The sequence below is a fragment of the Bombus vosnesenskii genome, unplaced genomic scaffold (genome assembly GCF_011952255.1).
Source record: "Bombus vosnesenskii isolate JDL3184/JDL3185 unplaced genomic scaffold, Bvos_JDL3184-5_v1.1 scf7180000013302, whole genome shotgun sequence".
Classification (NCBI taxonomy): Eukaryota; Metazoa; Arthropoda; class Insecta; order Hymenoptera; family Apidae; genus Bombus; species Bombus vosnesenskii.
Window position 1 is genome coordinate 2,904,225 of NW_022882951.1, and position 24,760 is coordinate 2,928,984.

Consider the following 24,760-nt stretch of genomic DNA (forward strand, 5'->3'; position numbering starts at 1 on the left):
GCAATTTTCTATAACGAGACGGATTTAAATACACAAACCGAGTGCGTCTATTAGCGACCGTGTATTTTTAAGAATCGCTAAAGGTAAATAGGAAATTCGTTTGAAGCTTACGCCGTGCGACGATAACTTTTTATTGATTTTCCTCGATACACGCTATTATTAAGTCAATATCAACGTTGTATCGTTTTCGATCAAAACGTACTTTTCTAATGTTCAAGAAAAATACTTTGACGCGAGCAAACTACGAAAAAGCTTTTATTATGGTACGTTATATTCCATAAAATTTTCCACGAAATATCCCGTAAAAAGTAAAATCGTGGAATACTGTGAAATACCATAACTCAAACGCGTACGACGTTAGACACACTGATTGGGGATCTCTGCCACTGGATTCACTTGCAACGATAGTTATAAAAAACGATGTCGTAATTCAGCTTGTAACCGTTCAAAGTACGATCCTTTGTTTCGCCGAGTAAACAAGAAGTTTTATGCGACCGTGGAGCCGAGTAACTTAGCTACCAAATAGAATGCCACCTAGTTTTAAGTCGTTTTTATCCCAAGAGATCATCGGTTTGGACGCTGTGGCCGATTGCGCTAAAAGACTGTTTCGAAACTGGGTCGCTTTGTCCCGCGCCTCTGCGCATAAACATCCCCCGCGGAGTAGAAAATCTCACGAGCTTCCTGGAACGTTGTCACGTTCCAATACGTAACTAGTCGAAACTGGAACAACAGCAAACATCGTCGATTTTTGAATCGGTTTCGCAACCAATCTCAGCAAAATTTAATAGAACGACGAATTTTATGCCCTCGAGTTCTCCAGAAATCCACCTTTCGTTTATTTATATACGCAATTATCGTTTATTAAATCTTACATCCACGAGTTGCCTGGACAAACAAACGTGTACACAGCGAAATAAATAAAATACAAACACCGTATTTTCCCATGAAATCTCATCGATAGGATTACAAAGACCAGATTGCGATCGTAAGTTCTCAGCGCTGTGCCACGAAATGGTCAAATTACCATCAAACGCGTGCCTCGTGTTACTTTCGGCGGCGTAAAATAACCACGGCTAGTTTCATCGTCGGAGAACCGTATCTCCGTATTGTTGACCGTGGAAATTCCATCGAATCGTCGAACAGGGAGCCTTTGTTCCCCTAATTACATAACAATAGTTACAAACTTTAACAGCCGTGACACGGGACAAAGTACAGCAGTCTCATTAGCCTTTATCAGCGTTCAATGGCCGCAAGAAAGCCACGATGACACAGCTTCGTTCCTCGTTGCTTCATCTCAACCCCTATTGTCCCCGAGCAACCTCCCCACTATCGTCGAGAGCCGGGAATAAAAAAGCAATCAGGATTTTAGTCCAGTTATACGAGACGCTTCCCGGTACAAATAGAACGACTAATTATCTCGTTCGGCGTTAAAAATAAAAAGAAGACCCTGCGGCATGGAAGTTGCGTTAATGGAGGTAGTACGGTTTCTTGCTGAAGGTTTTCACCGCAGCAGTTAAGACCGCGCGCGGTTTTGCAAATGGAATATTAGATCGGACGACAGGCGAATGAAACAAACGATAGGACTGCGCGTAGGAAGAGTTCTTTTTTCCAGATAATTTACGAGGTGGGAAGAAATTTTTATGTAATGTTTAATTTTATGACATCAGTCGCGATGTTAGTTCTGATGCCGAATCGCAAAGCTACGGTGCATTAGGTCACGTTTTTCGAATTTTACAGTGCGCGTCAAAATTGAGAAAAAGGACGCGTGGAACGAGCGAATTTTTACCATCGGTGACGTTGAAGAAATAAAATATTATTTTTGTTAAAAAGCGATTTTAACGCACTTTGGCATTGGTGTCCAAAATTGAGATTTCTCACTGACATCTTTTTGAAATCTAAAGAAGAAAAGGAAATGATAGGCGTGAGCGTGTTTTGTTAGGAAATAGTCGATTTGTTCAGGGTATTTTATAGAGCACTTTGATTCTTTAGTCGTCATTGCTAGTCGAAAATTACACAGAGAAAGAAGTATGTAAAAAGCTTCATACATGAATCGCGATTTTTTAACGAAGATCTCTTTAAATTCCTCGATTAATTTTCGATTCTTACATCAGATCCTAACCACGTCATTAAACTCGCGTTACATTCGCTCCTCGTGATTGTACCGCACGTGCGAGTCGAGAAACGTTCCGAGTCTATCGAAGAGGCATAAATCAACGAACCTTTACTTTCCAGACTCTATCTCGAGCAAAATTACATCGCTATAAAAGAAAAAAACTTGTACGAGATACGTAAAACGAAAGACAGTGACAATGCAAAATAAGATATTCTGGTACAACAGGATGTACAAACATTTATACGATGTGGACATCCCGCTCTGTTTTAAAGGAGAATGGTACACAGAGAAACCAGAGCTTTACGACCGGAACAAAGTACAGAAATATGAAAGAAGGAAATAAATATTGGAGGAAGGGAGGCAACAGATTGTGTAGGATATCCGAAAGGAATATGAGAACGACGAAACACTTACAATTACTAAAGGACTGTGCAGACTTGGAAAAAGTAAATTTATGCGTGGGAAAAGTTGTACGAGATGGAAGAGAGGTTGTACGAGTGGTGCAGATTGGTTGAGGAGCATTCCGAGCGCAAGAAAAGAAAGATGAGCACAGGAGACGAGAAATGTAGGTGCAATAAAGTAGAGAATAAATAGAGCGAACAGGATAATAATAGAACGAATAACATAGAACGAGAAATAAGTATTTTCGTTAGAGTGAGAAATAAACATTAGAAATAGAGTTAGGTGTGGAAGGATGAAGGAAATGGACGAACGATGGTACGTGTAATGTGTAGAAGATTATGTAAGCCAAGTTCGCATTTACCAGGCTTCTTCGAGGTTTTTCCAAACCTTCCATTTAAAGATCGAAGTTAAAATTCGCTTCGTACGTTTCAGTCTTGTTTCAACCAGCCAACAATTTTGAAGACGAGAAGCAAAACGAGTCTCAAATCGCTTCGCTGATGAACATAAATTTTGGAAATTTACCATCCTGAGGCCAACGCGCGATACACGGTCCGATTTAAAGGAACATTTAAAGGAACCGAGCCAGGCTTCTTCTATCGTTGCATCGCTAATTCTCTCGACTTTCGATTTACTCGGCACCCGTGTCCGCCGACGACCGCTCGTTTATACCGTGGAACATCCCATTCGAAGCCGTAACGTCGACGAATTCGCCTGGACAAACGGTCGCGAGTTCACATTTTTATCCATCGTCGTAACGATCGATACGCGTGATCGCTGTGCGTCCAATTATTCGCACAAATCATTCGTTTTGTTGCTCGTGTCTAGCGTACATCGGTTCTCGCGGTTAGAAAATTGCTACGCGACAAACCGTACAGGAAATACGTCTTCCAATTGTAAGCTTGCGTCGTTAGCTTCGAGAGGGAAATAAAATCACGGTGTTCGACATTGTTTCGGGGATTTCACTTTGACGATTTTCCGATCGAACACGACAATATTGAGAAATTTAACAAACAATTTTGAAATTCTCCTCGAAATTAACATTACAACGAATACGATTACGAACATGGTGAATGAATAAAATTAGAAATTACGATGCTTCAAATTCTTTGCCAAGTAATACTGAAATAATTCGACCACGTAGCATTCGGTACCCTCCTATCGACAAATGTCTAACGCGTCAAAGTTGCATCAAGCACGTGTCAAGGTATACGATTCGAGGGTGGTTTGGAGCGGTTACCACCGCTTGAAAGTCACCACGGTGTTTCGAAGAGGCGGGTTAAATGACCTGGCTCGCGAACGTTTGCTCTTTGTACCGTGTCATTCACAGGTGCTACCGAAATAATACCAAATCCTGAGCGGTCGTTTCGCTCTCGAATTTCCAACCCGTTTAAAGCGTAGCCCGCCCCTCTGGACGCGTTACGTGGAACGATACGTTGACGTTCTGCTGAAACTGTCGGTGTCGTGAGTGGAATTGAATAAACTGTTTGTAAGCGAACGAGTGCTTGAACGAACTGCAATTGTAATAGCAAATCGAGGGAATAGCCTGCTTCTTGGCGATGATAAATTTCGTATTCGTTTCTCCGATACGCTTTGCACCGAGAAACGCGTCTTCGATCCTCCACGAGGATTTTTTTCGGTGATGTTTCCAAGGAAACAACACAGTTCTCTCGAGATGAAAAGACGAGTCGACGAATGGCGAGAAGCGAAGGAATTTAACGATACCATCGGCAACGGCGAATTACTTTTTCTTCTTCGTTGCGTTTCTCTCTCGACGATGTTACCTAATTGCCTTTTGCCTTTCTCGATTCTCTAGCTGCCTCGATAATCAGCCATTTGCCGTTGGCCGCGTCGCTTCTTTCAGACGCTCGTTAAAATGAACGGACTCATTGCTCGGTGTTCGTGATCGTTCGTTTGAAGCGGAATGGATGGAAATCGTCGGTTGTGCTTTTGCTTCGTTTGGTCCATGTCAATTTGAATTTTCTACTCACTTCGTGTTTCTTTGTTTTCAGATTATGGTTGGCGAGGTCGGTTCGTTTAAGAGCGTGTCAAAACTTTTTCCTCCTTCAGTTTCCCCCGTATGCTTACTATTTACAAAAAAGCAAGACAAAACGATAACGGAAACACCTTGGGTACATTTATTTATCATCAAACGGAAGAAATGCAACAAACAACAATGTTAATAAAACATCGTCTTCGATACACGAAAAATATTGTGTCAAATATTGTTAGGATATATGGTTTAGAAATGTTTGAGTAAAAAATATCGTTTACGGCAAATATAGCGAATAAACACGATTAAGCGCGAATAGAGAGTTTGAAACAGTTGAGAGAATTCAGTATTCTCGCATTTAAGCGAAGAACACACAAAGTTCGTTCCTCTTGGTGTCCACGTGGACGCAATTAACTGACTCGTCCTTCAAGAGTATCAAATACTTGTCCAAAACTAGTGCAAAACTAGTAACAGCATTACCATCCAAACATCCGAAAGTTTCGCCAACTTCCATTAAACAATCGTCAAACTCGTTTATGAAAAGCTTTCGAAATCAGCAAATCCAAGCGAAATTAGGACTGCCTTTCTACGTCGTAAAAACTCGCGGTTAGTTCCCGCGAACGTAATTACAATGGAGGAATTGAACGTCGTGTCCGACACAGGCCATCCATTATCACTATCGGGAAGTTTGCCAAGTAAAGAATCGAAAGAGAGAAAAAAAAAAAAAGAAAAAGAAAAAAGAGAAAGAAAGGAAGAAAGAAAGCTATGTTGTCCGGACTTTTTCACTCGTCCGCTTCCATACGTATTTGCAGTATCGTTTCGATATAACTGGCAAAAGTTTCGCATATTCGCAGGTTCGCGGTTCTTCGAAATACGATCGTGATTTTAATAGCAGGTACGTTGCGCTTTGTTCCGACGTTTCGCGAATATACCAGTTCTCTTCTTCGGGGCAGGCCTGAAACTGTTTCAGTTACCGCAAATTGCCCCAAAGAAGCCCTAAATTACCTTGAATTAATCACAAAACGTCGGAACAAAGGGCAACGTGTCGTTAACCCTCTGTCTGCAAACGTTTTTACTGACGTCGTCTGTATGTTGGGTCGTTTAAGCCCATGCGATTTTTTAGGTTTCTAAAAAATCTCCAAAAGTTCCTGGACGTTCTTCCGAATTTACAGAATTTTAATCGTGTTTAAGCAAAGGAAAATTTAAACAAAAGTATGGGAAAAATAAAAAATTACTTAAAAATGTTAAAAAGCGCGATCGAAACCCAAAGGACCAGAGCTACGCGTATCATCTGATGCACGTACATCGTGAAAGTTGAAAATATAGAATCTACGTATCATTGGATTTTAATGTAGAAATTGTTAATTGATGTGCGTTTGGGGTTGATAATTAATCGATTCACACAGATTCGATTTTCTTCATATATTTCTCCGCCTCGTACAACACGTCAACTCACAAAATACACTTGGCCAATTAACACGTGGTCGACTTCTAAGGCAAAAGAGCGACGCTAGAAGTCGTACCAACTTAGCTTGTAGTAACTAGCGATCATACCAAGCTAACTTTTCTCAACAGAAATTTTTCGAATTGTCAGTTGTGTTAGGCTGAGTAATATGTTTGCTCACAATTTATTACAAGTACAATGTACACCTCCATTCGTAAGCATTGGGTTGTCCGGAAAGTGTCTTCACAACAGTGCACCTTCGTACAAACGTGAAAACAAATCTGTGAAACGTCGCGGTGTTTATCTCAAAATTCGACAAAATAATATAAAACAAAAAAAAGGTTGTGCGTCTATTATTTCCTCATAAAACGAAAGAAACTTTTCGGACAACCTGATATTAGGACATACAGAGAAGCAAAGTAATTTCGATAAATTTGATAATTACGAATTATTCCTAGTGGAGATTCTCGATGACCAAGATAATGAATGCCAGAGTTCCGCAATATTCTTTTTATCGAAACCACGCCAGCGATGGATCTTTTTTTCATTTCAGTTTTCTCAGTTTAATCGTTCGTAAGTTTGCTCGTCCTCGATCGTTCTTTCACTTTTTCAATGTCATTTTCGTTCTAAATGTACGAAGGTGAACGAATATATCCTTTGTTCCCACTGATGGCAATTAATGTAATTAGATCAAGTGCCTTTGAGAACCGGAGATGCTACACTCTGCTTTGGCCAGGCTCAAAAGGTCGATTACGTGCGAATACAATATTTTTCGGAGAAATTCTTCGCCATGGTCATCGTGTACATCGTGCTTAGAAACTTTTATCTTTTTTTTCTGGAGAAAAGCAGAGAATATTACGCAGTGTGCAGAATCTATCGCATAATAAATGTGTTTTGTAATTATTATATAATATTAATTATTTTACCTTTCAAGGTTAGACTACTACCATATGCCTTTATGCGTAGGAAGTGAATTCACGAACAATCGAAAGTTCAATTTCCTTTGTGAATTTTCGACTTGCATCTTTCACCTTGGTTGATCGATAGTAATTTATAATTAAATTAAAGTATCTTTCTCATTATGGTATTATACTGTTTTCACAAAGCATATAGGAGATAGCCAGCTTTGTCGGACAAACAATCAGACAGAATATCGTTTATCTTTAATCTTTTAACGTCCACCCCTGTTCCTTCTCTGTTCCCTCAAAGTAGATTTCATACGAAATTACCACGAGCACTACGCATTTATGAACTAAAATTCCCTACTATGCTCGCAGTATTAAACCTTTTTACTAACATTGTTCCTTTGAACTCAACGTGGAATATGAAATTTTGTTATATTCTCCTTAACGTTTCATATACATATAGACTTTCGTTTTCTCAAATATACGCAAAGCACAGTTTTTCAAACGAATCAGTTACTCGTTCGATTTGATCCTTCGAAGAGAGCAGAAACGTTGTAGACAGTAATTGACTTTTCATTGAAAATCTCGTCAATAGCGTGCCGATTTCTAATATCGTAAAATGAGGATGCGTAGCAGATATAAGATTTATAGAAACGATATTACGAAGCGTCGTTTCAGTTTCGTATTTCACAGACGATCGATACGATCATGTGGAATACGGTTGTCAAGAGCGAGTGCTTCATTATATCTAGCAAGATCGCCGACACAGCAACCTTTCATCTTTGTTTGGTGACACGAGTCAGGGGATTTTCATCTTCGATCTTCCACCAAGGTAGAAGCACGTTTCCTTAGGAGAAAGAGGCAATTTTTGTCGTCAAATGGATCGCACAAATTTCTTTTAAGACGTTTCGTTGTCGCGATATAACAAATTGTTAATATACGCGACGTGATTAATCCAACGTAACTCCGTCTATGCGACGAAGTATCGTATAGTTTACTGAATTTTTTCAAAAAACACTTCAATTCAAATATAAATCTATAAAATCTTTCATCTTCTTGTATAAATTTCTTCTTAAAATTTCAAAATTATCATTGAAAATTTCCTTTGCCAATCTCATTAGCTCCTAAAAATCGTCATTTTTCATACGAGTTTTGCACGAGAGTTTGAAAATTCCTGGCTACTGCGATTGTCAGGTTTCGCAGTGTCTTTTGGTATGCGGTCTGGACAATCGCGTTTGCGGCATAGCTCGACAGGTGTGCAATTACCATCGAACACACGGAATATGGATTGCGAACAAGTTGACGCTAAATCTACGGCCCACTTTTGGTAGAACGCCCATAACGAGCTCAGCACGTGTTGTTACGAACGTATTAAACGGATAATCAGCTCGGTTAGTACGTTCCGATGGAATAATACGTATACGAGTACATTAGTTTTAACTTGAACGTAATTAAATTTAGATGTCGAATAAATTCCAGTTTCTCCAATTCTGCGATTCTATAATTCTGTGATTATGTAATATATCGTACGATTGGACGTTGATAATACGTACGAAACGACGTTGATAATTGGGAAACTAAATATTGTCTTTGCTTTTCTGTATAAAAAGTATTTGCACACTACCGTCATACACGTATCATTTGCATAGTAATTAATTGGGTCCAGGTATTCGCAGCACTTCGTAGTACTTTCGTATAACTATGAAAATTTGATACTACGAAAGTAAAAATTCGTTGAAATTTGAAAAATTAAAAATTCGTCTCTTTAAAACGCAAAACACGAGCCGAAGCAGGAATTTAAAAATTGCACCTCACGAAAATCGTTAGTCTTGTAAAAAAAAAAATTGTTGATTGACCAAACTAAACCCTTGAAAATTTCTCCTCTTGCGATCCTCGAAACTCGAAACTCCTAAGATCTATCACAAACTTTAAACTTTCAAACTTTCGAACCTTCAAAATCCAAGAAAAAGAGAAATCTCAACTCCGAGAAATTATTATTTCCTCGATCTCTTCTCCTCCTTCTTCGGCACACAATTTTTTTTTCTTTTTGTTTTTTCTTCGGAAGTTGACAGAGTCATTCAAACATCCCCTTTTGGACGCGACATCCTGTACATCATAGTGCTGCCGGGTCCTCTAATTAGGGTTATTAAAACCCTGTCTCCGAGGGGCAGCTTAATTTCCGATTGACTCGATCAGCGTAGATCAAATCGTGTGGCATTGAAAGGGACGCGTGTGCGACTGTCTAATAAATCGAATAGAGAGTAATGTTAATGAAAGCGACTCGTGTTATCATTTGAATGCGAAAACACGAATACCATGCGTTCCATTCGATTCCATCTGATTCGAATGGTATATCGAACGAAGGCTGGCTGACTATAATCTCGACGAATTTCAAATTCAAATAAACCACTCGATGGCGGAATTATACGAATCCGACTCAAAAGCTGACGGAACGTTGATCGAAGGGAATTTAAGTGAGAAATTAACGTTCGTTCGACGAGGGATTTTATGTGATTTTATGTCGAAACAATTCCACGAACTAAAGGACTTTTTCAGCTATTTTATTTGTTTTGTAGTGGGGAAATAGAGTCGTTTGAATGGAAATATAATATGCGGATATTCGTGGTTATAGAAAGATTAAAATTTCCATTCTTTCGAATTATTTAATTTTAATTAATTAATTTAAGGAAAAGAGGATGGTGTTGATTTCTGTAAAAATCTCGAGATTCGTTAACGTCTAAATTTCTCTATTCTGTTATTCTATTATTTGCTCGACTTTACTACGGCTTTCTTATTATTCATTTCTACATTCGTTTCTTCGTTCTTTCCATAGTATATCTCGAAATATTTCTTGGTACACACGTTTGGAATATAGCCAGTAGCCAAATATTCCAACATAAAGAAAAAGCATTCGTAGAAGCTACCACACCGATATCCTTTTCAGTTTTCATCGCGAGTCTTCTTTTCAGCTCGTTCTCGCAACATTTTTAATTACATGTTCCAGAAGAAACATCATGGAAGAAACATTATTAAATAAACTTTAAGAAAGAAAATAACCAAGCAATGAAAAAGATTCGAATCCGAGAATATCTGCAAGAAATAGGACTGTCGTGTCGTGTCGTGCTGTCAGAGTGAAAAGACAACCCAAGAAACTTACACCCTGCAAGAATGATACAAGTCAACAGCATCCAACAGCTAAGAGCCAAGCACACAACAACTGCACGTCATGCGCGCTTAATTACGTTGATCTACTCTTTGGAATCTACTCTTCGAACGAATCAAAATGCAGCGTGGTAACATCTGAATTAGAACTGTCGTACACACCGCCTGATCCCTTTTCCACCAGTTTCTGCGAATTAGACGCCATTCTCACAGCCCTTAGATACGCAAAGGAATCAAGTAACGACATGTTCGTTATTCGTACCGCAAGAGTCGATGTAACCGTCATCCTTGGTGATCTGACTCTGTAGAAAGAAAATCCTTTCGTGCGAGAAATCTTGGAAACGTTATCGGAAACGAAGAACAGCGTGCAAATGCCAGAAATATTATTCACTGAAACAACACACAGCTCCAAACGCACGGAAACTGGGAACACGATTGCAACAAACAGCCTTCCGTCTATTAGAGTCAACGTCACCAACTGATTTACCACAAGAACGTCAAAGTTCTTTTTTTTTTTATTATTTAATTTGTACTTTACAATTCGATAAATTTTTCTAGCTTTAGAGAACGTGGAAGTGGCGATCAAAATGTGAACTCATTTGCAACGCCTAAAATTCCAAAACGAAAGACAACAGCATAACCTTCCAAGTAATCCCAAGACGATTTTAAATAAGTAGGAAGAGATAAAACGGCTCTTACAGTTTCTAAAGAGATTAAAAATCATCCTTCGATGAAAATTCTCCCTTCGTCACCGTAGACCGAAGTTTAATTATATTCGACAGAGTAATTCCACTCGTCGTCTTACAATTTTCTTGCGCAAAGCAGTCACGCTGGGTAAACTAATATCCTGTGCTGGCTCTTACAAGGGCAACTTTGATACCCGGCTTTATTTCGCGCCTACGCACACGCGTGCGTGTGCGATGAAATTGACGCGTGATTTATGAGAGGGTTTGCAAGGTTCCGTTTCGGCTAGAAAATATTTCGAATAAAAATCTCTGGAAAGCGAAGTTTATACGATAAAGCTAGGCAGAAGCGAACCTGGATTTTTCCATGTTCGAATCTTTTCAATGTTACGTTCTTTGCAAACATTGATAAATAATCGGTAAACTGCTATGATTTTTATACGATTTTGCATTTTTACGAACACAACTAAATAAATAGAAATTGTAGAGAGATTTTTTTTTTTTTACGAAATGGGAGTGTTTGTACAAATGCGAATTTTTATAGAAATTTATATTTTTATGGACGCGACTAATCTATCTCGGACATTTTATTCGGTTTTCCATGTTACGCGCATTACTGACATTTCTATATCATTGAATTTCGCACATACGCATGAAAATCTACAATTCAACTATATAGCATATTTTTATTACATTGTGCGATTAATTGTAATATTAAGAATATAATTAATCCAGTCATTGATAATAATCCTGGCTGCAGCGGTCGCGAATATAGTGATCGCCATGGCGATCAACACGTGACATCCTTATACGAAAATATCGGTGATACGAAGATCCGAGTTCGCGTGTATTTTCGAGGTTTGCGTCAACGAAGAAGAAACCACGGGGTAAAGAAAGGAAATCGATCGACGCTACTAGAGGACACGAAAGTATAATTGGATTAAACGTTCCTCTCAACGAAAAGATTGAAATACAGAAAGTAATATTTGTATAAACCGAGTTACAATATGAAAGAAAGCCGGTGAAAATGAACTTGCTCACTTACGTGTTATTAATCGAGAGAAACGATCAAAATACGAATTCCAGTGGAATAAAAATTCTATAAAAGCTACAGAAGTAATTAAACAACGTAAATAACATCCACTAATTTAGCTAATTTAATCAAATGCTTTCTCTGTTCTGGGAACGACATAGTCTCACTGAAAATTTCCTTTTTTTTTTCGAGAGAGAGTAAATATGGAAAAGTAAAAAAGTAAGTAAATTCGAAAAAAATTTCAGTTTTTTTTTAAACCGCACAAACAGTTCGAAACCAGGAAAAGAAAATCCAAATTTGATATTTTAACCTGCGAAGTTAAGATTATTTTAAATATCTTCTTTTATTTTCCATTTTTACTCTACTTCTATATTCGCCGATTGTCCTTCTAATACTTGAACAAGCACCGAGTTATTTCTACCGAGTTCAATTAAACAGCCAGTTCAGCTACTTAAAAGAAGTACCAAATTCGAAACGAGTCACGTTTCTCGACCATTTCCTTCGAAACATCTCTAGGGATAAATGGGCATCGTTCCTAGGGGAAAAATTCGGCTGGTCTGGAAGACCGAGGATCGGTCTACGTGCTAGTGACTTTAGCGACCGTCGGTGAAATTGATCGGATCGCGCATTCTCTAATTTTGGACTTGGATCGCGGATCCAGAGTAATATAGAATAAACATCGACCCAGTAACCCAAAGTAAACGCTGCATCTCAACTTACTCGACTTAGGTGCGCTCGTTTCGTTCCATTTCGTTTCGTTCCATTTCGTTTCGTACGCGTAAGTTATCACACGTGCACGTGACGAAACTAACACCGGACAAGTATACGGAACTTGTGCGATTTATTCATACTCACGATATTCGTCGTAAAATGTATACAAAGATGTCTTAAAAAAGAAATTCTTATACGAGATTTTGAATGAAATTCTGATCTTGACGAACATTCACAGTTTCGTTGTTACGAGAAAACCATGACAAATTGAGAACATCTGTGCGGATCGCGCTATTCCACGTAGAAAAATAGCGAAGTTTTGTCTTGTGTTCATAAATCAATGCGAAAAATTTTGTTCCCTAAAATATTCGGCATTAAACGAACAAAAAGCCTTCGCGTTTCGTTACACCCGTTTCGATTTTAAAATTCCCTACGATTCTCCGTAGAATCTATTACCAAGCCAGGAAGAAAAATGGAATTTCCATTTTCTACCCTAGTAATCCCCGGTTTTAAGAACAGTCGCGACAGAGTCGCTTGAATCTTCAATCGTCACGAGGAGATTTAACGACGCTTTAAATCACTCACCTCGTCCACGAAATACATACATATTAGGTTGGCAACTAAGTGATCGCGGATTTTGTCAACACCACTTAATGACAAAATCTGCAATCACTTAGTTGCCAACCCAATAGATAAATCGGAAATTGGCTTCGAAATTTGGATATAGACGACAAAAATGTTTCCTCAACTATTATCATACTAGTTATATATGATAAATTTGCGTGTTCCTCGATAAGTTCATATGCACGGAATTTTACCGCATATCTAAATTATATGAAACGTAAAGAAAGAAGAATCCGTAAGAAATATATCGCGAGAACGTTTTATTTTTGGTTGACGAGTATTTTTCCATCGGTTGCAATGATAACGCGTTATTGATCGAATTAGACACGTCGACCGGTAGATTTGCTGTCTCTAACAGCCTAATCGCCACGGTATCGTCTTGTATCCGATATAAAATTGAAACTAACTATCGCGTTCTTTTCTGACACTTGAAAAATATGATGCTTATGTCTCTCCCATCTGTTTCGTCGAAGCAGAAACGTTACATTGATCTGTTACTTTATCATCGAAACGTACTATCGTTATAAGAACCGGAGAATAAGAGTCGAGCACGTTTGCCTACAAACTTGGGAAATTCTCTGGCCGCAGTTATTTCACGTCGTTTCAAATCTTCCTGCGAATTGAATTAAAAATTTTCATTGCGCTCGTTTTTAAGTAATCCAAGAGGAACCTTAATTACTCGTAACGCAATTTTTATATTCCAACTTCAACGTTGTTTTAACCGGCGGAAAGACTTCAAATACTTTAAGAAAAACTCGGACGCAAAATTGAAAGAAAAATTCATTCGTATCAATTTCTTTCTCAAAGCGTTGTTCGAGAGAAAGCCGCGGTCTCGTTGAAAATAAGGAACAAAAAAAAAAAAAGAAAAGAAAGAAAAATAACACAGCTGGGTCAGAGTACGAGAACAGCCAGATAAATTCGCTTTGTAAGGATTGGCCATCTTCCGGCGCTTTGTACGAACAAACAACGAATTACACGTTGCAAGAGGGTGAAAGAAAAGAAGGAAACAGCGAAACAGCGTTGTTGAACCAAAGGCCGCGTGCCTTTCCGCGCGATAGTTTCACCCTCGCTTACAGAAACTCGCCCCCTTATTCCCCTAGCTCGTTTACCGTGGCGTGTTTCCTCCGAAAGAACTCGAAATCTCTCGAGTCGTACACCGAGATTCGAATCGACGCACCTTGCTTCGATACGGCCATTTTCACGATTTAAGTTTACTCGATGGGGGAGACAATGCCGCGAATTCGACGGCGAACGTTCCATCGAACGGCGGAGAACGGGAAATACGGCTTTTAGGATGTTTTATTTCGTCGTTTGAGCGAAAGAATCTTCGATAGTGTTTGTGTGGAATATAGAGAGATTCGTGTGGAATGTAGAAAAATTCGTGTGGCTTCAACTCGGAAGCCACGTTTAAATTTAATAGCAGTTCTTGGTTTTCTAATCGTTCAAGATAGGAGGGTGAATGGATTCAAAGTAGATTCGAATAAAAATTGTGCATAGATATTTATATTTTTCTTTTTTTCTTTTTTTTTTTTGTTGAGGATAATTAGCTGTTTCCATACAGAAGAATTTTATATCGTAGAGCTTTTTTTGATTCAATTTAGTCGATTGATAATTTAGTAGCTGATTCCGTCGAAGAATATTATGTCGTTTAAACGAAGGAATTTTCCCAAGTTTTATAGTTGTTGAGAATTTTGGATCTTAACCCCTTAACCTACGATTTACGTTCGAGAATGCCCGTAATATTTACGTCCGATCATCGTACTACGGGCTATGCCCATAGTTGCAGGTTAAGGGGTTAATAGCCGAAATAATAGTATAGGAACACTAAGTTTACACTTAGAATTTATATTAGAGTAGTTATATATTTATTTGATGAACGATTTCAAAGATATTCATCGATACGCAATTGCACGCGTCTCAGCTTCTTCCATACCAGACTCTTAACCGACTGAACAGTTTATATTCTTTTGTTTTCGAGACACCGCGCACACACATACTTCCACACGCTGATATTCGCACACAAGTATCATCACTACGCAGCTAATCTAGTCTAGCACAGAAAATTATACGTATCTCAATAACGGTATTGATTTTGATTGGATAGTTTTATTTTTATCTCGTAAAATTATGAGATTCAAGTTGTTAGCTCCTAACGCTGTAGAATTTTATCTAACACATCAGGAATGATGTATCGCTTTGATCATTTTTAATACATCGATCGACAAAATGACGTTTGCACGGTCAGAATCATCGTGTCTAAAATCACGAGTTACATGGTGGTCCATTTAAAGGGTAAACAGACTGACGACACCTCTCATCTCGCAGCTTTGTCAAGAGAAATCCGAAAAGGTATCCGAAGCACGTATCTCGTTCGAGAAATTGGCCAGAATTCTCGATGTTCGTACAAAGACCAAGATGCGTCATAGACAAGCTATGTCATTAACATGCAAATGAGTTTGAGTTGCGAATCAGCCAACCAAATCGTTACGGAATTCATATGCAAAAATCAAGCAACTAATGTAAGCGCGTACATAAATAGTTATAGACGTAGAAATATATATTTACAAATACCGATATTATGAGTTTGTCAAGAGATCAACGCAATTGAGCGAAGTAAATTTTCGAAAAAATTGGTTTCGAATAAAAAGTGACTACTTATGCTATCTCCTTGCCTCTCTATAATAAATACATCTACAAATTTAAATTTCAGAATTAAGTCATCTGTTTCTTCTGAGATATTCAATATTAATTTTGAATCTGTATTATTTATATACAGGGTGGTTGGTAACTGGTGGTACAAGCGGAAAGGGGGTGATTCTACGCGAAAAAAGAAGTCGAAAATATAGAATAAAAATTTTTCGTTCGAGGCTTCGTTTTCGAGAAAATCGACTTTGAATTTGCGCTCGGTACGCGTGCATTTTATCGCGTCTCGTTATAACGGATCTCACTGTAGATCGTTGTCTCGATGGATATTATCGCAGTTTAAATTTGTTTTTGCCGTAACGGAAAATTAGGAATACATAATGAAATAATATGAAGTAATCGTAAAGTTTATTATTACAAAAATTGCTGAAAATGTTGCAGTGAGATCCGTTATAACGAGACGCGCTAAAATGCGCGCGTACCGAGCGAAAATTCAAAGTCGATTTTCTCGAAAACAAAGCCTTGAACGAAAAATTTTTATTCTATATTTTCGACTTCTTTTTTCGCGTAGAATCACCCCCTTTCCGCTTGTACCAACCACTTTGTATATAATTCTCTTCGAACTCTCAAAACGCTTTGTTTTCGTCTTTGAATCGTCTCCCATCTTTGGTTCGGAAAATTCAAATCTATCGTATTCGAATCCACTTCGTTTCTCATGAAACACGCGAATAATTTTCTAATTTCAGAGAGAAACACGCAAGCGAATCGCCGACACATTGGACCGCGTTAAAGCGTGATTTTCTCGACAACTATACAGGACGCTAAATCGATTTCAAATAAATACCGCGTGTCTTGTTCTCTCGTTCGAATCGAATCGAATCGAATCGAATGCACGTGAAACGGTTTCACGCCGAATAAAAGCACGACGATCAAATATCGTTCAAATATCTTTTCATTTTCAACTTAGGAATTAAGAATCGTAAAACTCGACGATTAGACGGGAAAATGTAGAAACTCAAACGCTCAGACATCGAACGAATAGAGAAACGTACGGACCAGAGATCAAACAAAAAGATAAACGGAGAAACCAAAAGTCCGAAGATCAAACGGAGGAACCAAATGTTCGGAGAAATCAAAGGGAAAGAGAAACGAAGGTAAAACGAGAAAGAAGACGGATTATGAAACGAAGAAACGTAGTGGCGTTTGTGTAAATATCGCCTGATATGGCGGATGGAAATCCCACGGAGGCCTGTCAATCCGACGATCATCCCGCGGGGAACGATAAATATCAAGTCGCTAAAAAGCGACCGATTTATCAATTCTATAGCTGCTTTTACGTCTGTCCAAGTAACAGGAACGAGGCGCGGCAATTTTACGCGTTATAAATTTTCACGTACGCGAGGACCCTCGCGATTTAATCAAAGAGAAAGAGGAAATACGAGAAAGCAGACCCACCACTTTTACATACACGTCCTTCTTTTCCTCTCTTTTCACATTTTTTATCTATATATTTTTCTTCGCTTATCTCTTTTCACGTGACACTTGTTAGAGCAGCGAACCAGTCGAAAACAGTCCAACGTACCGTTGATACAAGTCAGTTTTTCAGTTCTCGACGAAACGCAAGTTTTTCATTTCAAACAGCTTCTCGAATATTTTTCTTTTTTAATTACTCGCGAATTAGATCCACTGTCCTTCTCTTCTCCTCTCCTTTCTTCTTTCTTTTCTATCCTTCTTTTGAAAAAAAGAAAATTATGTTTCCCATTTTTCCCCAACTACAAACGAAGTTCATTTCTGGTCCTTGAGACATCACGAAGCTAAAATTCACAAAAATTTGACCAAACTCGATTTTCTACAAACGATAACGTTTGAAAATAAAAGTTCAAACCTAATGCGTTCGAAGCATGATGTTGTCATCCTCGATGAACCACTAGGTGTTAGATCGAAATGACCGTGTTTAAACAATCCTGTTGACAAGCCAGCCGGCACCGATATAGCGAGCATGAGTATTCATAGGTTGTTTGATAACGGTTGATTGGCGTCAACTTGGTGCTGATTACAGTTAGGATAGGGTTACCGAGCTCGTTAAGGTGGCTTTCGCAAACGATATCATGGCACGCGTGCCATGCTTCGCACAGAGGTGAAATAGCTTCTTTGATATTTTACTTGCTTAATTCGATAAATAATATTTGGTTTGTGCATGCGATTTTCTTCTAAATGTTCTTCTGTCCTCGATTAATTAGCTATATCGAGAAAGTTTGTATCGAAAGAAAGTAGCCACCTAAATATTTCCTATTCAGTTCGTAAAATACAATTGTTCGATGTACATTTCATTCTATCGTCAACCATTTAACCTACGATTTACGTTCGAGAACTTACGTTTGGTCCGATCATCTACTACGAGCTATGTCCGTAGTTGTAGGTTAAGGGCTTAAACGATTGACCTATCGCTGTAAAATGGAAGAAATATTTGTCCAGTCGAACAGTTAAATTTTACGAATAATATCATTTTATGTAAAATATATCAAGCACTTGACACGGTGGAATATCTTTCTAAGTGGCACATTTGAATCGCTGAAGATTGTGTAGTTTACTTTCTTCTTTTCACTGCTTTTTAGTTTTGTACAAATCCGCAAATACAACTCTGTACATAGCGTAAATACAATCTAAAGACGTCTCGAGGACTAGACGCGACAGGATAAATTCGCGTGTCACTCGAGTGTAGTACAACCGATCAGCCAACCAGCAAATATTGGTGCATCGGTGTTTATCGAACGTTGTTACATCTGTCACGTAGAGATCGCAATTTCGAACCCTTCTTCGTTTAAGAGGCAATTCCATCAGCGTATCTACCATTACCATTTGCATCTTAATAATTTAATGTTAAGCTGAATAAATAATAACCACAACAGTTTGCTATGGAAACTATTCTATATCTTCTTTGCGTTACTTTACGATATCGCGACACATTTTAGAATATTTCTCGTTCAATTTTCAAATGCACAGATCCCATAGTTCCCTCCTTTCTTATACTTTTAACGTATAATAAATTTGCAAAGAAAATTTGCCCGGGTATTCCATTTCACTAAACAAATCAGACTCGGTTGTAATTTCCAGAAGTGAGATTCGAATCATATGGTAGTATCGTGGACAAATTTTTTTTTTATTTTATTTGGAAGAATTTTGCAATCAATTCTCATTGAGAATTGTAAGTAAATTATTCTGGCGTGATACTATAACGCGAATAATAAGTGTTTATCGTATGTTTGATTCTAGTTGAATCTAACGTTTAAATCTATACAATGCGATCAAAAGAAGACACTTGTTGTTATTATTATTATTGTTTAGTTCGTGCCTTTCGCCTTTGGACGAACTTTCGGTTTTACATCTCTTACATCTAATTTTCTTCTTATATGTCTATCTCCCCTCTTTTCCACTCTATCCTATTGCACTACCTCTAAAAACTAAGCATTAGGAACTATAAATTATCAACTAATGACTAAAAACTATTGCAACTAGAAGACACTTGTTAATAAATATATTGTTGACCTAAACACCGAGTGATTATTTAACGCACTACATCCAATATCATCTTTTAACCGTCGTTTCCTATTTAATCAACATCTGTTTATTTAATCCACTTTAAATAAATAATAATAAAATCCTACGATATAGCCTGGCAATGCAGCTTCTTCTCCAACCCTTCAGAGAGTTGATTCGTGAAAAAAATCTAACGTAAAAATTCCAATGTAGAAACGAAGTAGGAAAAGCAAAATTTACTGGAAATTACGAGCTGTGGTAAAATATGTTCCTTAGTAACGGCGGTACCAAAGTACGCGTCACTTCGTAACCATGATTGCCAACATTATCTCAAAATGAGGTACATTTAGGATGCGCACCGTGTGACTCCACCAGGCTTGGGAGTACAATCGTGTCCGGTCTGGCGACGACTATTTCCGTCTCGCCAACAACTTTCGTCGTCATTACCGGCTGCTTTTGCATTATCCATGCGGCAGCAGCTTTAAAACCATTTCCTGAATATCGCGCTCGCGATCTAGATGAAAAACCGACTGGCGGGGCCAGAGAGACATTTACATTTTCGATAAACGCCAACCGAATACTCTTTCAGATATTCCCCAGGCAATGGAGTGTAATAGGGTGAACCCGTCTGTCGCGCAATTAAGTTAAAGACAGTGTCGACAAACGTATCGCGGATCACGCGTTTTTACATTCATTTTACGTGTTAGACACCCATAGACCCGAGGTGGTACAGTGTTGTCCGTGATGATCGAAGATGCTGGGCTGCAGTAGATGTCGCCGCTGAGGTACTGCTATTTTTCTTCTAATTTAAATGCGGGGAAGAAAAATAGGAGAACTACGGGCGTCGGGATTCGAACCCGGGTCCCGAACGTTCGTAATCTAAGGCGCTAACCACTGCGCTGTTTTTTTTTCTTTTAATAACGTTTATTTAAACCAAGATACAATTTTAAGTACATTTGGATATTCACAATAAACTATGAATTTTGGTAATGATGTGTTAAGCAAAGGTACCGATACGCGACGGATACGACGTAGCCGTACTATATTATGTATCGGCGCTTTACATTTTTTTGTGTTTAATACAATCTTTGGCGTTTAGGCCGCTGGGGAGCGGAGCTTTTATGTGATTTTGTTTTTATTTGATTTTTTCTGTCCTGAAAACTTGGTCGTGAAACAGGACGCTTCGGTAGTCTACTTTTTGGGTGCTGTGTAACTTTGGGAAGGGGCGGGATGAGGGGGAGGGGGATGTTAAATAGGATTATTTACAATATTTACAATGTTTACACCTGTGTTATATGCAGGCAGAATTGAGTTCTGTCGGTTTAATGGTTTTCTCTTTTATTTTATTATGGATTCGGTATCCACCAATATTGCTAACCACTGCGCTATCGTCGTCCGGTTGAACTTAGCGTCGAGTGGCGATATTTGTTGTCGAGTGCCGCCACAGACCTTTGTACCCTGATCATATCGTATTGTTCGTTTGGTGCAACGATCACGTAATTGAAAAATCATGATTCTAGAGAAAACGAGTTGCGAATGTTTTGAATCGTTGTAATTCTACAAAAACACCGCGTTGAAATACCAAATTGGTATAATAATTTGAAAATGTTCTATGCAACGTACAATGTGAAAGTCGCACATGTATTTCCGTGAGTCAGTGTACACGCATGTACCAAACACGATGTTAACCGTGCAACTGCATTGTATTTGAATTAATTAGCGAACACTCTGTATATAACGAGACGCTCTTCGTTTAGAAAATTCCAGCCACTTGATCCAGGAGGAGATCGCTGGCTTCGTACGAATGCAAATTTCTCTGGAAAGCATAATTCCATTGAGATGCCGCGTTCCATTGGGTCGAGCTGAGGAGGATCAACCGCGAGACGGAGCGGCAGATCGATGCTGCATTTGTTCTTAGCAGAGTTTTCTCACGGAGCTTTTAATAGAGAAAATTGGAAATAACAGGCCGGTCGAAAGGATCGAGAAATCCGAAATTTGACTACGTTGTTTGAAAATCAAAACGCGATTATGAGAGTTCCCGTTACCGTTGTATTCTTGTCCCAATATTTTCCAACAAATTGATAGATTTGAAAGACAACGATAAAAAGCAAAAGAGCGCGATCGTATCGGAACTGTATTTCTTAGAAAAATAGTTCCAATTTTTCGAACTATACACAGAGAAAAGGAGAATCGAAACCGCCTATCGACAGATCACAAAAGACCAAAGACACGCTAGTGGCCGAACGCTTTTCGAACGATGAAAATTCGAAAAAAAAACCACAAATTCTGGCCGAACAAGGTCCTTTGTTCGTGGCCACGGGCTAACGAAACCAGCGTTTCGCCTTTTTAATGCTCGAGGGTCGAGAGAAAGCTCGCGGAGAAAGAAAAGAGAAAAGGTAGGTGGAGAGGAGGACGAAATTCGATCGAGCTTCGAGTTCTTCGACGAAAGTAGATGAAAAGAAACGACGGCGGATGATAAAAAGAGAAAAGAAGGGATCGATACGAAAGGAACGATTCTCCGATCCGATACCCTTCTAACAACGATTTCTGCTCCATATCTAACGTACAGGCTATTTCGAAACTACAGGTCCGTTGGGAATATAACCGACGTTTATGAGAAGAACGAAAAGAAATTACCAAGGAATTTATTTCCCTTTTGGCATTTTCCGATTGCTAGGTACCGTTCCCTTTGGTTTGTATTAGGTCGACCGAAAAGTTTCTTTCGTTTTATAAGAAAATAATGGATGTACAACATTATATTATTTTACCGAATTACAGAATGATTCATTCTGTTCTATCAAAATAAAGATCACAACTTTCGACAGGTTAGGTTTCACGTTTCATGTATAAAGACGCATCGTTGTAAAAGACCTAATACTTGTTCGCTTTCGTCGTACTTCGAACATGTTCGTTACCATCAAAATTGGGTATCGACGATAAAAAGAAAAATTAGGAAATTTCCCAGCGAACGCAGAGAGATCCAGAGACAACTGCAGCAAATAACCATTCTCTGTCTCCGAGCTGGAATAAATTTCGATCGGGCCTCGGTCCATTCTAAACTCTGAATTTCATGAAACTTCCAGCCCTTTTTCTCCGCCGCGACATTCACGGATCGCTTGTGTTACTGGCATTCTGGTCGCGTTCGACTCGCCTCCAATCTGTCGCCGACATCACAGAAGGAAGTTTCGCGTGACGGAAAGGGGATTCGATCGAAAGCCACCGACACCGTTCAGCCTCCGGTAGCTCGACTTCTTCCTTCTGATCTCCGATCTTCTTCGTTCTACAGGCCTCTAGCGTGTTCTCCTCGTTTCTCATCTTGCCTCCCTCTTTTGTCGTTCCATCGTCTTCCTCTCCCTTACGTCGTCAATTTTTCTTCGTTCACGAGCGAAGTAGCGCACAGCCTCCACCAAGTCGTCGATCTCTCTTTTCCCCCGTCTTTTCGTCTCCTCGGCGACGTTCCGAGCTAAAAAAGACGAATTCCATCCGGCTGGCGTCGTTTCCCTTAACCCGATTCCTGTCTCCGAGACGATAGATACGGATATACCGTTGTCTTGTACGGTATAGTGCTCGATACGAGCAGGCTGTTTCATCTTGATCAAAGATAAATGTCGAACCGAGAGGACCATTTGAATTTGTGAAAAGACGGAAGACGGTGCATCGTGTTCTTGGCAACGTTCTCGAATCGCGGGTTTCTCGGTTTACGTTCGAAGCGAGCGAAAGGATTTCTGTTTCATGCGGTTGTTCGAGGATAATTGCAACAAGATATTGATAGGGATAAAAGTGTGATCCTTCGGAGGAGATACGGGATGTTCGCAGAATTTGAGTGTTCGAGGAGGCGTTCGAAAGTTTTGATAGAAATAGAGTATTTTGGGGAAATTTTGGAACGTCGATGGAAATAAGACGAGGCTTTCGAACGATTCGACGGCTCGGAAAATGTATAAAAATATGGAGAGGGTAATAGCGAATTTGTTGGAAAGAATAAGAATCTTTTGTATAATTTAACGAACGAAGGAAACGGTTTGTAATATCGATAGAAAAAGATTTGGGAAAGCAAATATTAATTTGCTTGTTAATATCGGAGACGTTTCATTTTTGAAAGAAACGAAGGGGTTCTCATATGGTCCGGTGGTATAAGAAAATTAGAAAATACCGAGAGCAGCGAGATTACACTTCTTAAAGGGATAAAAAGATTTTCATATGCGAGCAACGGGACTCGAAGATATTAAAAGGGATAAAATTGCATTTTTTTAATAAAAGCTACAGATTCTTATATAATCTGAACACGCGAGAAGTTTCAGATTGAAGTAAGATTGGCAAGAACGAGCTTGAATCTTTAAAAAGAACAAGCTTTTATCCAACAAGTTTTACCTAACTCGACGAATCAAAATATTCCTCGAACGTGTGACTTAAAAACCGAACGATGTTTCAAAACACGAAATAATAATTATTTCCCAATGAATTTGATATTTTCACAAGCGTAGCTCAGAAACTGGGACGTAAAACAGAACGTGCAACCTGACAACTTACCGCGAACCTCGTTAAAACTAGTAAACTAAGCCGTATGCCAAACGAAACCTCTAAACTCCAAAAGCAAAAACGACTTTTTGGAGTAAATCCCGTGACGACCGACGAATCGCGAGATCCCATAAGTTTCCCGATAGTGACAAAAAAAAAAAAAAAGAAAAAAAAGAAAAAATACAGAAGCGGTAGACCACTCCTTTCGACCCTCGAAATTACTTTCTGGTCCTGAGAGCAAAACGCGATCACGTAGCCTTTAGTCGTTCGATCGATCGATACCGAGAAACTTGGAAAAGTGTCGATTCGACGATTCTCTGCTTCTTTTCCTGTACACGCGGGAACAACCCTTCGCGGTTCGACCCTCCGCGAATCGAAGTCGTTCTCTTCTCTTTCTCTAAGGTGCGAGGGTGCTTGTTAAGTGGTCGATGTTAAGTGGGCGTTTAAACGGTGCTTTCGTATATACACGACAGAGAGTCTTCGCGACAATTAACACTTTGACTGCTACGCCGAAATCACACGTTTCGCCCAAGACGCCATGGGAGTTATTGTTGGAAAAATAATAATAAATTTGTAGCGGCACTCGACAGCGAACTTTCCAACGGTTTCTGTCCCGTGGCTCGCTACACAAAGACCCTATCCTTCGGACAAGATGATTGCCGATCGATGTCGATACATTCTTCCAGAATACTTTCAGCTAACCTAAGGACCCGCTATAAATCTTAGAATTTATTCAGCTAAGGTTCTCCAAAGGAACAAATAATACAAATAATCTTTGTCTCAACAGTCCTTATACCTACCACAAACTACGAGAAGATACTGGAAATCTGCTTTCCTCGCGTACGACGTTTTCTGCTAGCAACTTTCTCTCAAGGGTGGTTAACATCCTTTTCCAACCAACGACTCAAAATTTAGCCAATTAACAGCGACGTCCATTTCCCTCACTTTCCGAACCAACGCTTTCCTCAACGAATCCGATCATCTCGTATCCTTAGACA

General features: G+C 39.0%; 1 protein-coding gene across 7 annotated transcripts in view; it reads right to left on the reverse strand.

Moving 5' to 3' along the window:
* LOC117234160 (receptor-type tyrosine-protein phosphatase kappa) overlaps nucleotides 1–24,760 on the reverse strand; it is a 107,437-nt gene that overhangs the window by 17,819 nt on the left and 64,858 nt on the right. The gene's annotated exons all lie outside the window — the stretch shown is intronic.